Consider the following 14,582-nt stretch of genomic DNA (forward strand, 5'->3'; position numbering starts at 1 on the left):
ACATTCTTGTTATGACTAAAAGAAATACTGTAGCAGGATTCTATTCTCCATCCACAAGCACAACCTTCAGGTGGTCAGAAATTCCAGAGATCAACTCCAGTGGATTGGCAAGTTTAACTAAAGCTCCTATAACTAAAAGTTATACATCAAGCTCGGAGATGTGTAGGAAAAAAGTAGGGAAGTGTCTGGGGTCTCAGCAAGTAACCAGCATGCTGTATATACAATAACACTAGATGGCTGCACAGTCTCCAAGAAACTTCTGTTGACTGCAAGTCTGATTTTGCAGCTTGTGCACCTGAAATACACACGGTGAGACATGTTGATCAGCAGAGTGTTTTGTGTGCCAGCCCCTCTCTGTTAGAAGGCAATCGAGTTCTCTGAGCTGGCAGGCAGCGCTGCAAGAATGGCATTTGCTGACAGCTGGACTTAAGCATCCCACCAAGTAACATGAATATCACTCTATGGTGGGGCAGCCGTCCTCCAGATTTGCTATGTTCCTGTCACCGGGAACTGAACCACATGTGAAGCAACTCCTGAGACGAGTCATTTCCAACCTGGCCTTTTGAGAAATCTGATACCCCATAACTGCCAGGCAAAGGGTGGGGTATGCAGAGGGAGGCAGAAACCTCTGTGGCCATCCAGCTTTAATCAGCCGTATTTGTTTGTTTACAAGGCCATCTAAATAATACCACCCACCATTCTGTTCATCAACATCCCAAAGATTTCCAGCATACAGCTCACAGGTTTCTAGCTCCTGCTGCAGCATGCAGCCCAGACCAGACAGAGCAGGATTAGGGTTGTCAGGGAAAAAGATAGATAGCACGATGTTACGCTTCAGCAGGTAATCAGTTCTCTTGGGGGGCAGGATCCTTCCTTAAAAGATGCTATGAAAGTGACAAAATAATTACCACATAAGTCTGACAGTTTCAGCGAGCCCTTAAACTGGTGTTTGAATACACAACTTTTATTCATATATTACGTGAAAGATTGCTTGTGTTTTCTCACCATGACCATGTCTGGATGTTTCAGCATCTCTGCTTGCAACTGACTATACAACATCTGCTAAGAAACGACAGTTTTAGCCAGCTCATCGCCTAGTCCAAATCTTTCAAGCATAATTTCTGTCAGCAGTGTGTTCCCTGGCTTACATTTGTGTAACTGTCACAAAATCCCCTTCTAGTTCCTCTGCCCATAATTGTTTGGCTCTTTGCAATGATTTGTGCCTGTGCATCCACACAGGCACCAACTTTATGCACAATGAGAAACAGTAGTCACCCTAATATCTTCGGCTTCAAAATTACATTCTGCTCCCATTTGACATGTATACATACTAGGATCAGAGCTTAGATCTTGTTTCCAGGCACCCCAGGAAGGTAAGGTAGAACCAAACCCTGGAAGGCACCTAACCATGTTGCACAAAGCTCCTGCCTGGTACGTAAACCACTTCTTTGCTTATGGCTGCAAGAAATTAAAATGTTACAGCTGAGGCCGAGAGGAAGAGCACAGAAATTCTTCTGTGCTTCAGTTTGCTACCTGCCCATCACTCTTGCCAATTTGCCAGTAAAGCCTGGAGATCCTAACATCCCTCCAAGTGCAGTCTGTGACCCACTGGATGTTGGGAATTCACAAGCTAAGGGATCTGGAAAAGCTGATCACAGGATGTAGCTTTGCATGTGCTGCACAGCAACTCACAGAGGTGTGAGCTCAGGGAGTCCTCACCTAGGTTTGAACATGCCAACTCCCTGCTTCTCCCCACAGTCAGAGTCAGCTCCAACCAGGAATGATTACATTTTTGAGTGTCACATGAGACAATGGCCTCTAAGTCATGCTGAAAAAAAACCCCTCTTGTGAAATTTTTGCTGGCAGGCAAAGGAAGAGCACAAACATCTATGAGCTCAAGGTATACGAAACATGCATGTTGAAATCTTACTACAGGTTGAGAGCACAGAGTGGGGAGACATATATGTACAGGCAAACCCCAGCACTTATGACATACAAGAGTGATCGAAGCACCGCAGTGTTCACAAAACTCTGTCCATGGGTAATAAATCAGCTCCTTTTGTGGCTTTTGATCACAGGGATTCAGCTGGATCCGATGACAGCTAGTTTGCATGAGATAATCAGTCTTTTCTTTTGGTAACTCCTTCAGAACTGGGCTAGCTACAATATTTATCACCAGCTAATGTTTTTTACTCATTTCACTGTCATTAAAAATATCAGGAAATGCTGAACCATTAGCAAACCCATGGTTTAACCCCAGCAAACAGAAGGCCAGATTCACATTCACACTGCCTTCTCAAAGGTTTCTAGAACTACAGCCATGGTGGTGAGGGATGTCAGTGACATTAAGAATTTTTTTTTTTCCTAGGGACAGTCAACACCATTAATAAGCTTAGATTGTCTCCAGAGGAATCTACTTCGTACAAGGTTTGCCTGCAATTGTACTTACTAAAGTGATTTATTTGTGTTTTGCAATATAGGACCCAAAATTAACTTAATTCACAGCAAGCAGACAGCACAGTTACTATCTCACTTAAAATCCCATTCCTTCTGATTCCTCCATGCTTAGTTTTTGCTGACTTATAGGCCACTTCCACTATGCAAGAGTATGTTGATCTTCAGCAACAGGCAACAGCATACACAGACACAGAGTCTCCAGCCTGGTAAGTCTAGCATGTGTCAGAGATGTGGGATCAGGCAGCCACAAATGGCTCCCTGCAACCTTGGTGGGGTGGAGAGCCCAGCCCTTAATACGTGCTTTTACCATATCTGCTGAGAAGTGAAACTCCCTTCCTTCACACTCACCACAGCAAAAAGGTATTTTGAATCCTACAAAAGGCATGCCAAAAATCAATTTTTTCCATCAACAGACAAAATGAGGAATGTGTGTATCTGATCTGTTGGGCTCAAAGGGGGAGATGATTAATCACCAGCAAGGGAGGATAATGTAGATGGCAAGTCAGCATCTCTAAGTATTTTGTTTTTCCTCCTCTCCTCCCTTTCTCCTTTTAAAATGAATTTTAAGAGATTGTTTACAGTAGAGTCCCCTCTGCATGCTTTGGCATCTTGTCTGAAGTCAGCAAATCACATCCTTTCTGCCAGCATTCAGAAAACACTGGTCTAGAAAACAGACTGTACCTTAAAGACAAACCAAGAAGTACAGTGTTTCAGGAGTAGCTGTAGGTGAGGCCTTGGAGAGGGACTGAGATGGCCCATTAAGGGTAAGTGGATGGAATCCCAACCTCAATGAACCCACTGAGTATTTTGCCCCATCAGAGTATATTCTTTCCTCATCAAATTTCTATCAAGATTCTCAGGATTTCACCAGAAATTTTTTGCACCTCTAGAGTCTGCTGTTGATGAAATCTTCTTTTGTGATCCAGTCAGGCTGTACAGTCCAAGAATGAATGACTCAACATAAGGGATGAGCAGAAGGCAAGCCATGGTAAGTGGTAGCCTATTGATGCTCTGCTTTTTTAACCCCCAAGTCACAGAAAGTATTACAGTACAAACCACATATGGAAATAACACAGGATAAACTACACTATGCTGGTGGAGATACTGCACTTGGATTTAAATGTCAAACTGAAGTTTTTATGCAACTACAGTCATTAAGAGTCACATAGTATTCACTAAATAACAGAGTCATTAATGTTTGCACCCAGACAAAAGTCTTGCTCAGATCAGTTCCTGCCCTATGGTTTCAGTTGGACACACTGTTTTCCATTTTGTCTTAAACTCTTGACTGGAAGTGAGGTATTTCCTTTAATACTGTTATATTGAGACCAAGATCTACGTCATTTATAAAGAATTCCAGATTCACAGGGAATGGGAAACACTATAAAAGTGTGAAAGGGCAGCCTTTTCCTCTTTCTTTTAGGTAAGAGAAGAGGCAAAACCCACTAAAGCACTAAATCTTTCAGAAGATTTTATGCTGTGGCTTTGATCCTGAACAGGCAGAAATAGTAACACAGCCAGTGATTTTCCTCCAAAGGAAGGTTTTTAAGTGGTGTTGATGAAAAGTGTACATACAGCTGGTTCTCTGGTACAAACCTGTTCTTTAACCTTAGTGCTGGGTACATGGGGAGAGCACCCACATGCATTTAATTAATACAGACATTGCAGAAGGGAGTGGTGCTGGGTAAGAAGTGGTCCACTATTGATCAAGGGAGCTCACCCTCTGTGGTGCATCCTAGGGTGCTGTGCAATGTAACACAGGAACTGCAGGGCTAGCACTGACCTTTCTCTCTTCCAGAAACACTAAACATTGGCCCTAGGACCTAAGCAGGAATCACCAGGAGCCATGAACAATTGGGACACTACTGGGCAAGTCATATGAGTGCAGCTCATCAGTCACTATAGTACTGCTCATGTGGAAACACCCTCACATCAGTAAATCTGGCTTACAGCAAAAAGACAAAGAAATCTGAGCACTGGGGACTGACATAAGTAGGTGCCAGTAGGAGGGTTCAGGACATATTGTGCAAACTATTTGTAAAGACATGTTTCTGGCATTCTGAGTCCATAAATAATGTTTGTGAAAAGGTATTAGGTACCTTCCCCAGGGGCTGCTAGAAAAAAGGAATAAGCAGACCAGAAGGAGCTTAGGCACATTCCAGTTTGGGGAGGAGAAAGAGGCTGCAAAGACAACTCTAGCAGACTTATTATGGTACCTTTATGAAACATTTGCCTTTTTTACCCAGAGGGCAGGGGTGAGGGAAATATGATTCCTTGCTCTGACAATAGTGGAGATCGAATGCTGTATCTGGATGGACTGCACTCTCTTCTCTTGGAGCCACTCCTGCAAAGGTGTCCTAAGCCAGACTGACAGCAGCCAGAGGGGGTTCTGGCAGCTGCTCATACCCCAAGGAAATGGCAGGTATATGAACTGATGTCATCAAACTTAGGAAAAAGTGGAGAATGAGGAAAATACTTGGATTTGCACAAACAAATCTTGCCTTGCTCCATTCTTATTTATAAGGTTGATCCAGGACAAAACATTACCTCTTCAACCCAAACAAAGCAGCACCATGCAGAGAGCACTGCAAGGCTGCTGATGTCCTTGCTGTGATCCCGCTGGGGCTTCGAAGTGCACTCACAGTTTAAAGAAATGGATTGCGATGATAAAAGAGAATTATCTTTGCTTTACCCTCATATGCTTAGTAAACTCCCATGAAAACTTAGCAAATTCCCCCTGCTGCTTCCCCAAATATCTGTGCCTCAGGCCCAAACTCAGTTATTCCTTTAATCCTGTGCAGGAGATCCAAGATCAAAGTTGGTGGGACTTTGTTTCATTGTAGCTGTTCCCAGCACCATCCATGGAATTCAGACAGCTGCTGGTTTTCATTCCTCAGCCATGGGCTAGCCAGATCTGACAATTCAGTGTTAACCCTTGGTTTTGGCATGAATTATGAACTGGAACCTTGTCTCCTGAAAACTCCCCTGCTCTGCAGCAGATGATTCACCTTCACTGTGGTACCCCATGGAACAAATTCTTCACTGGTGTTTTTTTCATGGGTACCAAAATTCCAGTGCAGAGGAGGGACCCCTGTGCAATCTAGAATCTTCTGAGATGGAAGGTGATCTCTAACTATCCATTATATTACCTCTGGGAGAGGGTGAAAAGAATTGAAAACATGAAACATTTACTGGAAAAAACAAGACCAGCCCTGTATTTAATCAAAACATTTTGTTTTGTTTCACTTGTAATTATTTCCATTCAGTGAAAAAATACTTTAACAAAGAAAATGACAGTTCCCTTCCATGGGCAAACAAAATAAGAAGTCATGTCAGTTCCCGTACAATGCCACAGTGAAGGAGACATATTTTAAATGCTGTGTTGAAATTGTCTTTACTTGTATGGCAGTAGTACAGAACACATCAATTTAGGTTTAACGATCTATTTTCAGTGTTTGTTAGGGTAGTGGTGAGAAAACCAAAGATTTGTGGGGAAAAAAGCTGAAGTGACACTTTATTTCCCCTGAAACTCATGAGAATGTGAATATGAACATTGACTACACCCACATGGCTGACTGGGGGCAGAGGTTCCAAATAGATGAAGACCAACCTGAAAGCCCAGGGAATTATCGCCATTGCCAGCTATGCTGATACCTTGCATTTTTTTTTATTGGAAGCCCTCGTTTTCACATGGTGGAAAGAGGTAAACAGGAAAAAAAAATTACCCATTCCTGTAGAAGACACACTCTTACACTCAAATGACTGTCCCAAAATCGAGGCAATAAATTGCAGGTACCTTGGTTGTAGTTTGTTGAGATCTCATGCCAGGCAAAGGCTCTCTGTATGTTTGTTTTAATTATCATGTTCCTGAAGAAGGTAACAGTTTATGCAGGTTTACTACAATGCCTGACTGTCCTCCCTTCCCTGTGCCTCAGGTACCTGAACTTTGTATTCCCCAGGGAATAGTGGAAATAACCTTGGAGACTTCTGCTTCAAAACATATTGAGATCTACTGGTGAAACAGCAGTAGAAAAATATTGTCACTTCCATATGCTGGGACTTTTTTTCCCCAGAGCTCTCAGACGTTGAGCATCACAGCTGCATTTTCCTGCCTAGAGCAGGCCAACCATTTTCTCTTCAACATTGGCTGACTATCAGTGCCCAAGTGAAAGGGAGGCTGTAAGTCATGGACATCACTATTTGCTTTTAAGTGATTTTTCACCCAAGAACATTATGCTGGTTTCTGCACTGTCTTGGTGTAAGTCCTGCTTCCTGGCACTGTCTCTGCACCTCACCCATCCAACTCAACAGGTATATTTTCATACCCTCTAGCAACAGATACTTTGTGGAGGACTTAGTGCCTGCCAAGTGTGGTTTAATACTAATTAATGCAGGCTCCTTGCCATTTTCTCCTCCAACTCAAAACCGAGAGCACACCAATCACATATATTTTTCAGCAGCACATCATCTGACTGAGATCAAAATATCCCACTGAGATCCATGTGCATGGCCCTTTGCTGCAGCACAAACAGAATTCAGCTGCCTCCTTCTCAACAGGTGCGACATTTTAGGACCCACCTGACATTGACTTAAACTCCTGTTAGTGTGTTTTGCAGCAGAGAGCATGGCTACTTTGTGTAGTGGCGGGGGGTCTGAATCTCTTTGGGGGGAGAGAGTAGAGGTTGTCCAAGATGTACCTACTCAACACAGGAAGAGATGTCTGGGAAGCACTACCATAAGAATCAGGAGGCTGGTCTGCCGGGTGGATTGTGGGACGGACCGAGAACAGGGATGTAAAGCTCTTCCTTGCAGGAGACCAGCATCTTAATAACAGAGGAAGGAAGATTATTCCTTTCTTTTTGTGAGAAGAAAGCAGGGTGCCCAGGTCTTCACCAAAATACCAGGATGAAATCACAAATTTTATCTGCGATACTTAAACCTGCTGGTACCAAACCTCATATGACTCACGGAGAGCTCCACCTCCTCCTCCCTCTGGGTACTACTGACATTGCAAAATCTTTTGTTCACCACAATTCTTTCCACATAATATTTTCTGTGCCAGCAGAGAAGTCTGATCTAGTCTGGGAGGCCAGCACCATCCTTCTAGAGCTTTCAGCTACAAGTATAATGGCTTGCAAGAAACCAGCAGTTAAAACTGATCAATTAACAATAAAAGTTTATATCTATGGCAAAGAATATCCTAAAAAAATCACAGTCAGCTACTAACCAAACTGTCTAACTTGTCTACTAAACTAAACTAAGCTTGTCTAGCTTTGTCTGTCTTATATCCCTTTTTCTCCACCCATGGCTTTAAGATCACCTCTCTTTCTTCTAGAGCTTTCTCAAAGTATTAATGAGCTACTCAATCCAAGTCTGTATTAAATATCTGAAAATATTCAGTTGTTCAGATATAGGGCTTGGGTTATGTTCATATATCAAAACTGCCAGGTCATTAGCTCTCATGCATTGGGATCACACGTGAGTTAGAAAATCATTCATGCATGTGCCACGACAGATTTTCTCTAATTCCCTTTTTCTGAATTCTGATGGTTGTGAGTCATTGCAGGCAGGAACTTATATAGCCAGAAGGGTTAAATATAAATATATCAATCTATTGCCCACTAAGAGAGAGACTAGCATATGAAGAGAAAGGCTAGGGATGTTCAGAGTTAAGGAATATTTCTATTCCAAGTGGACAAACACGTAATGCTACCTGCAAGTCTTGCTGATAAGAATGCGCAGACACTTGGGTTAGTGCTGGAGCCAGGAACGTTACACCAGATCTGATGCGGAGTGAGGGTGCACTGCTGTGGCTGCTCTGCCCTCAGCACTCAGGAACACCCCGGCCACCCAGCACAGCTCAGCAGCTTCTCAGCATAACCACTTGTGATCCCCTGAGCTTTTTTCTGTGCTGTGGAATTACACTGCTCCATCTTTTCAAAAAGCAAGAGTTCTCCATTAAAAAAACCCCTCTACAGTATGAGCCTGTAGATCTGTTCTGTCTTCACAGGAATATCCACAGCATCTTAGAGATTTCCACTGACTTTCACCTTTGCTTGGGCCAAGTCACCTACAAATACAAGGACAATGACAAAGGCTTGCTATTTCTGAGGTTCCTGGTGGCCAGGATGAGTGACTGCTGGCAGTACACTGTCTCCTGTTCCTGGCATCAGGGATAGCTGAAAGAACACTAGTCAGGGTATCTGCTTCATCCATAAGAGTAACAGGGACATCCCTCAGTGCAGCAGTTCCCTGTTGTTTCAGCTGAAGGTCCCAAACCTGCCTTCAGCTTGGGGAAACAGGGAGACAGTGGAAAGGGGCACTCCTGGTTTCCCCACACCCCCTCCTTTTCCCTGCTCATTCCCTTACTGAATCCACCCCCAGCCTTATCACATTCCCTCCATTCCTCTCATCGCCCTCTGAGCTTGCCTCTGAAACGCTGAGCCTGTGCTTCTGCTGTGCACTGGCTTCCAGATCCCCTCGCTCAGACCTGTGCCATGGGGTTCCTGGCCACTGCAGTGGGAGGGGTGGGGGAACCCTCACCTCCCACTCTTTGTCTTCTGCCACAGCTCTAAAAAATATGTATTCGCTCCCTTATCCACCTCTGCTCTGTGCAGCACCACACAAACCCCCCTTATTCTTGATGCTATCTATTTACAATAACTCAGTTTCCATAAAATCTCCTCCACTTATTCCTCACTGAAGCACTCTTATCTTGCAATCCTGACTTGACAGCAGGCAGTTTGGTGTTTATATGAAAAAAGGGTTTGGCTTTTAAAACAGTTCAGCAGCCACAAACAGAGCTAGGTCTTCAGAACAGCTTAGCCTGCACTTTTGGGCACTAACAGAGAAGCCAGCTCTTCCAAGAGGACTCTTTGTTATGGTGTGCTTTGAAAATATTACTTTAAATATCCCTTCAACAGATGTGTAGCCTTTCTGAAAAGTCAGACTGTAGCTTGGTGCCTCCCTGGAAGCCAAGCTCACCTGAAATCTGCTCTGCAGCCCTTTGCATCTCTACTGAGCCCTTAACTGGTTTCCTGCTGCCTCCTCAACCTGCACGGTGCAGGTCATCAGGGCAAGGACAGGGCTGGCCCCTGATGATTTTGATGGACTGGAACTTGATTGATTCAGTTTGCAAACTTGGGACAATACTTTGTTGTGTCTTTACCTGTTCCTTTACATTGAAACTATGCTGGGAGCAAGCATATTGTGCTACCACACTTTAGTTCACCAGACTTCAAAGTTGGGTCATCTGGGGGTCAGTTTTTTTTTTTTTTTTAAAGAGCACTACCAAGAACTCGTGGAAGATACCAAAGAAAGCCCTCTTTGTACAAAACCACGAAAAATCATATGCCCATTATTTTTACTTGGCATGGAAACTTGTGTGTCAGTTCAATTGTATTGGCTTTCAAAAAGAATAGTTGTGCAGTGACTGTTCTGGTGTACAACAGTTTAGTGACATCTGTCCTCCATCCCATGAGTCAGGGAGCACCACAAAGTCATGAAATGATCTACCACAAACCTCCTGTTTTTTCAGGATACGGAAATATCTCCCAAGCGCTGTATATAGACTATGGATTCATCATGAGCCAACCTGGAAATTTCAGTCTGAGCAGCAGTCTTAAATTAGTAAGTGCAGGGAAGTCTGCAGTAAAACAGCAGACTGTCTCCAGTCATCCCACACTAAACAACCATACAAACAGAAGGAGAATTTTATAGATAAAAGCAAAAATAGCACTGCTAAGATAAAAATCACAAAGGTCCCAACCCCTGAAAGTCCTTGGTAGTATGTAATTTTTTACAGTGGGCTTAGATCAGATCTGAACAGAGGGAATATGAATATATCACTGGCATTTCCCATCTGGACCTAGAAGAGCCCTGCTGTGGAGTTGGTTTGGAGGGGAAGAAATGTCTCTTCATGATGAACTTGCTTTAGTTACTCTGGGCAGCCATGGTCACTTTCTGCTCATAGAAATAGTTTAATACAGTTTTGCAACTTTAATGTTCACGCAGCTTTACAAAAGCGAAACAGTTTACTTCCTTTTTTTCAGGTAGGGAGATGAAAAGCACAGAGCACTGAACCAATGTGCTGAGGAGGCAGAGCACCTCAGTGCTGGTGCCATATCTGAGCTCCTGTGCCCATTCTGTCACATGAAGAGGTGCCAGATGTGGGGACACACAGCAGCAGTCACTTGCTGCTGCACACAGGCATACACAAACTGTGGTGTAAGATACACAGTCATGTTACCAACCTCAGTTCACAAACAGTGGAGCCACAGATATCCTCCGGGATGTCCAGAGGAAATACACACCCAGGAACTGGATATCAGAGTTGTACACAAATGAAAGAGCATTGATTTGGCTTCAGCAAGAGATTTTTTAAATAACAGGTTTGCAGAAACACATGCTATTGGTAAAGTACGTCCTGAGGTCATCCAGACAGGTCCTTGACTACTGAACCTATCTGCTCATCAAGGACAGTTGTTTTAAACATTTTTCAGCCTGGGAAGGCCCTGTATACTTTACCAGTGGAGGTCAGGTCTCATACAGTGCACTTAAATCTGCTAACAGTCAGCCTGCTTTCCTCAGTTACTCCTCCCCAGTACTGGAGCAGCCAGATCCACAGGAACTGACAACCGCTGCTCAAGGCCAAGCTTACAGTATCTTCTTTTAGTGAGATCCCATGTGGCAATTCTTAGTGCTTCTGTTGAATCCTGGGAGAAGTGAGCTCCATCATTTCACTAAATGGGGGAAATCCAGGCTCACGTACTGCATGTCAACAGTTTTCTGTTCCCATATATTTTTTTTTAGAAAGTGTACAACAGTGTATACCCCCTCCAAGCAGGAAACAGTAAACTCTGTAATCAAACTGTGAAAGTGCAATTATGAGTGCAATTAAGGTGAAATATAGCTCTATTGAAGTTGGTGGGAGTTTTATTATTAACTAAAGTTTCACCTCTGTGTTTCGGGTGGATAGTTATCCTGTTCAAGCAAAGAAGCCATTATTTAATCAAAATGACATTTATAATACAGTATTACTATCATATTCAAACATTCAGGACATGCTTACTTTAATCAGTTCTAATTAAATTGTTATACAGGAAAAAGATTTCGTTCTACTGATGAGTGCACATATATTCAGGGGAAAAGCAATGCAAATTGTCCAGGATCTCATTAAGTGCTTTTTGTACTTCTTTAAACTCTGGTGATGTTTTAGCAAGTCACATCTAACTCTTCTGTTGTACTTAGTTTTACAAGTCTCCTTATGACAAAGCAGAACATGAAAATACTCCATCCTTCCAAAGTGACCCTGATCATGACTTGTCCTTTGTCAGGGCCACAGAAGCAACCCCCTGGCACCCCCAGGACACCAAAATCCCAGCAGAAAAGTAAGGCACCTCCTCCTCAGAAGCTTCCTTCCTTCCTTCCTAGGGGGTTGCCACTGCTCCTCAAGTGCCTCTACTACTTTTCCTGCTGCCCACCAGCTCTCTAGCATCACTCCCCTCTTCTCCACTCGCACTTGACTGCCTCACCAGTGTGTGGCCCCAAGGTGCTCACCACTTCTCTGCTGCCCATCCCACCCCAAACCAGGCACCGTCCTCTCTTGGCTGAGACCTGGTGCATACTGACACAGACAGCTGACCTAAAACCACTGTTGGAGAGGGGTGCAGGGGTGAGGAACTGCTGATGGGAACTGCTCTGTGCCTGCATTGCCACCATTCAGCCTGCAGCATCACAGAAGGAAAACAGAGGGTTTGGGTTGTGCCATAACCCAGAAAGCAGCCAGCACAGCACAGTACAATGCAGCTCAGCCCACCTTCAGAAGGTGTTGAGGAGGTATGCCAGCTTGTCCCTTGGCTGAGAAAGGTGTGGGCCCTGAGGGCACGTAGTCCGAAGCAAAGCAGAAAGGGGAGCTGTCCTTGCTCTGGAGGCCTAGAGAGCAGTGACAGGGTTTAAGCACTTCTAACAGCTTTTGAAGTTGGTCCTTCAGCCCAACTCAGTGAGCACAAAGGTGCTTCCATTGCGTACCAGAGGAAGTAATGTGCCTGGCAAGCCACTGGCCCTGACCTCCCAGGGCAGTGTTCTGGGCAGCTGCTTCCCATGTGGTTCACCAGGGCTTCTTTCACAGCAGGGTGGAGTGGGGACCACAGACCTGCTCCAGGATCCAAGCACACCAGGCATTTGAGCCTTCTCTGCTCTGAAAAGGCTGGTGGACACACCAACAAGCAGAACTAGTACTGAGCTAGGTGGCAGCTTTTTCTCCTGCTCTGTTTGGGGAATTGCCTGGGGCAGCAGCATCCATAAGAGAGGCAGAGAAGATGCAAAAGGGTTTTGCTTGTACAGACAGGGTTTGCTCATTTTGAGTATTAAGTGTTAATAAGTGTGAATTGAGTATATCAGATGCCCTGAAGGAAGAACAAAAACTGAAATGTATTTAAGTGTCTGGAGCAAGACACAAGATTTGCAGGAGTTAACACATTACCTCTAACAGAGTCAAGAGCTGCTCACTACCCAAGAAGCTATTTTTTGCACCATAAGTGCACTGCAGTGAAACAACTTCCTCTTATGTGACCCCAAACCTTCACCTGGACAAGCTGTACACATGCAGGCCACTGCCAAGTTAGCAAGAGAACCATTTCACAGGAAGCTGGAGTCTTCTGGAAACTTCCGTTTACAGGAATGCAAATGTCATGCAATTCCTCTTGGAACCCACACCTCTTTTTTTCCCCTTGACCTGTTCCTCCTGTGAGGGGCTGCTGGCTGAGGCAGCATGGGCTCCCCTGAGCCATGCCCACAGGCACCCTGCCTGGCACCAGGCTCTGCAAGGCAACAGCCCCACGCTGCCTCCAGACTGACACCCTCATGCAGACGGTGCTGCAAGTCTTCGCTTACATGACATTAATACTGTGCTGCTGGTATGGCTGATCAGGCAAAGGCAGCTAAAACCTAAAAAAGAGAAAAACCCCATACAGTCATCCACCGGGGACAGGTCCAAACCAACCCTGATGGATGCTGCACAGAACATATCCTCCCTGTCATTTCTCTGCTGCTGGGGAGTGCCCCATAACACAGCATTAAATACACCCCTTTTCCCACACTGTCACACAGATATCCAGTGTCCCTCTGCCTGCTACATCCCAAAACCTTGCTTGTACCAGAGTGAAAGAAAAGATATTTAAGTCAAAAAGGTGATTGCATTGCACAGAGTCCTTTTGTGCCACACTGCAGGTGTACAGACCAAACCAGGAGGTAATCAAGCAATCTGTCCACATCCAGCCTTTAACTAAGGGATCAGGGAATGGGACGGAAAACAAGGTCTAATATATATGTATGATGAAAGGTTGACAGTTATTTCATTGTGTGCTTCAGTGTGAAAACCACGGTGACAGTAATACTGGAATGTGTTTTTCGTCACCACAAATACTTCACACCAGGTGGAGAGACTTCTTACATGCATGAGAAATCCTGTGCTTTGGGGGCTGCACAACTTAAAGAAGATGGGCCCTGAAACTACTTGCAAAAATCCTGTTCTCCCAGACAAGCTGTGGCAGAAGGAGGTGAAGTTATTTTCATGTGGGGCATGCCTAAAGCCAAACAGCAGAGGAACACCTTTCCCAGCCAGGAGAGCTCACCTGTGCAGAGCTGCATCTGCTCAGGGATCTGTCCTGCTACTGCATAATTTGGCTCCTGGGGAGTTTTTTGAAACAAGGCTCACATTTGACAGGCATCCTCCTTTGCAGCTGCAGAGCATCTCAATGGACACTGTAGCACTCATTTTAATGGAAGTCTGGGATTGCACAGTAGTAATTGGGGCATGAGGGAACAACACAATGGCCCAAAGAACACAAGAGTTTTAGGAGTCACCACTAAATACATCTCTCTTGCTTTACAGGTGCCTAACTTAGGAACTGTAGTACAAACAGACCTTGCCCAACCCCCTCAGCCACCCGCCTTGGCGCGAGCAGCTGCCTGTGAGCTTGTGCCTGACTTCTCCACAGTAGGGAAGTACCCTCTGCTCTGAAGATGCTTCCCACAAGCTCCAAGTTGACAAAGATGACAAGAAACATAGGATGCAGCTGTACACCCAAGGGATCCAGAGACACGACAACTTTCCACAGTTGTGG

The sequence above is a fragment of the Coloeus monedula genome (genome assembly GCF_965178545.1).
Source record: "Coloeus monedula genome assembly, chromosome: 8".
Classification (NCBI taxonomy): Eukaryota; Metazoa; Chordata; class Aves; order Passeriformes; family Corvidae; genus Coloeus; species Coloeus monedula.